We start from the raw sequence: 4,488 nt of genomic DNA on the forward strand, positions 1-4,488 counted from the left end.
TATGGACAACTTTTTACAGTATTTTTTTTTCAAACGTTATCTTTGTGGGGTTTTTTAAAACATAATGTACCCCCCCCACCCCCCCCCCCCCCCCCCCCCCCCCACCCCCCAAGAATAGGAAGCCCTACCACCACACCAACCCTTAACTTATGAATAAAAAGTTTCGCTTGTACGATAGATATTCGGTTTTTAAAAAATCAAAAATTTTAAATTTTTGGTTTTTAACAAACTAAAAATGTGCAGTTTCATCGTTTTTGAAAAAAAAGACTATTATGAAGTTCAAAAAATAGATATATATATATATATATGTAAAAGTGCATTTCGCATACGAATGCATCCATAGCTGTAGAGGTAAGGTGCACCTTCAAATTTTATCATGGTATATAATTTTGATGTAAGATGTTCTTAGGATTATCTAAAAATCTATTTTTATATCTAATTATAAAATTTTAAATTTCAAAAATGGCTAAAATCAAGTAGATCTATAAACATATAAAAATCTTGAAAATGGATGGTGTAGATAATATGTTGTAAAATGCACTATTTCTGAGACTTAAAATCGTTTTATTTTTCATTGTCATACATCTCGATGTCGAGATGATCAATCAAAGGGTTTTTTAACATTAAAACTACCTTTTCCAATGGATTTTTGAGATGCATCCGTAGTTCTACATGATAAGATTGCATCCTTATATAAACTTTTTCCTATATGTAATAACATAAACTAAAAGGTATTTTTGTAATAACAGTAAATATAAAATATATATACGTATATTTCCCAAATAAATAATTGATAACTTTCTTAAATAAACTTCAAATAAATAATGGAGTGCTTTCTGAATTAAATTTCGTAACATTTGGTTTCCCCTTTCACATATACACACAAATATTAATTTATAGACAATCGTTCCTAGCTGTAGGGATTCCGGGGTAAAGAAATGTCAAAGCTCCCAAAAAAAAAAAAATCTCAAATTTTGAGCATAGTCAGCGGTAGACTGCTAACCGTTGGATTTCACATCCAACAATTAAAATTATATTGTGAAATTCTTAAAGAATAAGTAACCAATCTTGTTCTATAATCTATTTTTTTCAACTCGGTGTTTTTCAGCCAAATTTGAAGCCAATCATGCTTTTTCAAAAAACATGATTGTGAAATTGTGAATCATTCAACATCATCAAAATATTTTCAAAAACACTTATATTTAGTTTTCAAATGTTCAATTCCAAATATTTAAAATCATAAAAAATATCATTTGGAGAATCAGTTATGATTGTTTTTTACTGAAATGCTAAAGGACATGGTTAGCATGCGGCCAGCCCGCATGCTGTAGAAATGAGGGCTTGGCAATCAATATATTTTTTTAATATAATTTATTCTTAAGTTTTAGAGAATAAGTAATCTTTAACATAGATATCATGAATATGAAAAAAAAAATTATATTAAAAAAACATTTAGACATTAGTTACAATTGTTTTTAGGTGGACCACCTATTTGCATCCATTTTTAAGATGGATGTTTTATATCTCTAAATCGCATATTATAGAAATACGGTCCAGCCAGCATAAAAAAATTGTTCAATGCTAAAAGCCCCATCCTGTGTTAGATTTCAGTGAGTAAAGAATTTCTAATCTGGATTGAAAATCGATAGAAACAATGCCGGTTCTTGTTAGGAATCGACCATTTATCAAATTAACAAGATCTAATATATTCATATAATTGAACCTCCGTAGGAGAACTGAGCACTCCAGCTACCGCACCAATCTTGAGTAAATGATTTTCCTTTTGCCAAATCACTGATCCATTGGATTTGAATTGTTGATCCGTATGATCCAGATCTATATCACCGGGTGATCAAAACATCAAATCCAAGACGCATCAATTCGAAAGAAGTATAAATTTGGGGGACATTAAACCGTTCATAAAAGTAAGGAAAAAGCTAACCATAGCTGCGTAGCTCCAAAGAATAGTAATATATGTAGAATCCCAGCCGTCGAATCTTCATCATGTGATTCAGAATGTATATCACTATATGAATTTTAATAGTTTTTTCTAGAAATCGGATCATAATGAAATTTTAGACGTATGCACCAAAAAATAGGGCGCATAATTAAAATATATATAAAAATAATTTCCAAAATATAAAATGACCAAAATACTACCGAAAAATTATAGGGGTAATTTTGTAACTTTAAATTATTGAAAATCACTTTTTTTATATGTTTATATGATGTGCAATAGTGTTAAGTATATACATCTAAATTTTAATTTTAATCAGATTTATAAAAAAATTAAAATTAAAATTAAAATAGTGATATGTATTTTGAAGTACTCGATGAAAGCCTAACGGCTATAATTCCACCTATATTACTATTCATTATAGTTGCCCGGCTATTGGAAGGTTTACTATAAAAATAAAGTTTTCCCACATAAGAGTTGTTAACAAATGTTGGCGATAGGAATCAAAAAGCTGGTTGGATAAAAAAAACGGTATAAAGGGCCCACTAATAATTCAGAAATCAAACTATCCCCAATTTTAATGTCAACGAGTGCCAGTATATCAGTTTGACCATAGTTAGCAAGTCTCTGTTTAAAACACAAATTTTTCAAGAAATCTCCGATTTTTTGAAATCCGTTAAGAACTTCTTCAAACAAACGTGTTTTTTTAATGGAACCAATATAAATCCATATTTTATTTTTTTCAAAAACAAAATTCAAAAAACCTTATTCCCTATAAATTTATTTCTTCGTTAACTGAATATTATCGAATTTTGATTGAAAGATAAATGTATTAAGTGAGAGTATACTAAACAACCCTTAGTTGTTATAGAAAAAGTAAGAATTCTCGCATAAATCAAACTAGAATGATAAATCAGCATGCTCCAAATCAGAATATTCCACCACAATATAAAATCAAACCATATGATAAGAATAAGATACTATGAAGTGAGCATGAAACATCACATTTTTACAAATATCGTGGTTAAGAATAATTTAATTATGTATCAAGGACATACATTACACTAAAAAAATTGACGATAAAATTGAAAAAGACAAGTTTTTTTTCCTATGATAGTTATAAATTCATGACATATAGAAATGAGTTTAATCACAAGAAAAACGAATAAAAATGTATTTTTATAATGAGAGAAACAACAACATATATTTGTCACAATCCCTAATTTTATTCACCAAAATAATTTAATTATAAAACATACATACGATTTATGCATCAAGAATAATTCAATTATGTATTAAAAACATACATTTTATTGCATTAAAAATTTGACGATAAAATTGAAAAATAAAGTTTTTTCCCCCCCATGAAAATTATAAATTCATGGCATAGAATTGAATATAAGTACAATAAAATCGAAAAAAAAAATTGTATTCTTATACTGTGTATATCAAGAACATATTGCCAATGCCTAATTTAAGTTTGCAAAATAATTTAAAAGTAATTACTCAAAAAAAACCTAAAATGTATTAATATGTATCTTGCAAAATCGACCTAAATTCATGTTTAATCAGACAAATTAACTTCTAGTGGAGAAAAACAGTTGCTTCAAAACACCTCAAATTTTACAGAAAATTAATCAAAATCGAGGCCATAATTGAAAGAATAGCAGATGAACCCTGAATCACCATGAAAACCACAAAGCATTAAAAAAAATCATATCAAGAAAAATAAAATGATATATCATGATACTAGTGGATATGCGAAATGAAACAATCAGGATCAAAATACATATCTCAATTGGATTTGAATCAAGCTAATTTGATCAGAAATCAAGGTTTTCGGAATTGTTTGAAGAACACAATCTCTTGAAAAATCGACCTACAATCCTTGCTTAATCACACAAATAAGCTCCATGACCTTCTAAAGAACACCATTGTCATAAAAAACTCTCTAATATCATTCACAATAGGTCCAAATGTCGTTTGAAACCCACAGTTTCGACGAAAAATGGAAGCCTTAAACTGTTTTTTGAAAGAACCGATGCCAAAAATTCAATTTCGTGATTTCAATGATGTGATAATTTCTTCTGAAATGAAACATTTATGGATGCTCAATAATTAAATGAAAAAGCTTTCAATCGATCAATTCACTCACTAATTCACTCAAAATGGTGAAACCCGTGAAGAATTCATTGTTCAAATGGGGCTTTTCACGGACTCTGGGATGCCATGACACACAATTCTCATGACACACGATTCTCATTAGTGACAACTGGATTCCATTTAATTTGTGGATCCACAATGGCTCCAATGATTCCAATCCAGATCCGGCGAATCTGGATCAGCACATCGATTCCTTTAGCGTTAGTTTTGATGCTATTATTGTTCAATCAAGACGGATCATTTGGATATTATAATGAATATAATAATGTGTTATAATTATACGGTTAATAATACAAACTTCTAATTTGTTTAATAATTCATGTATATTCTAAATTATATAATCATTATAATCGATTATACAATTAGGT

At 28.8% G+C, this 4,488-nt stretch overlaps 1 long non-coding RNA gene across 1 annotated transcript; it reads right to left on the bottom strand.

Moving 5' to 3' along the window:
- Window positions 1–1,419: 1,419 nt before the first annotated feature.
- On the bottom strand, window positions 1,420–4,139 carry LOC148779835 (uncharacterized). The gene is made up of 2 exons (XR_016045022.1): window positions 1,943–4,139; window positions 1,420–1,836 (listed from the first exon to the last, which is right to left on the bottom strand). It is a non-coding gene; the product is annotated as an uncharacterized LOC148779835 (long non-coding RNA).
- Window positions 4,140–4,488: the final 349 nt, after the last annotated feature.

Source organism: Amborella trichopoda, chromosome 11, assembly GCF_054954075.1.
Source record: "Amborella trichopoda isolate Santa Cruz 75 chromosome 11, AtrichopodaSantaCruz75HAP2 v2.0, whole genome shotgun sequence".
In the NCBI taxonomy this organism is placed as follows: Eukaryota; Viridiplantae; Streptophyta; class Magnoliopsida; order Amborellales; family Amborellaceae; genus Amborella; species Amborella trichopoda.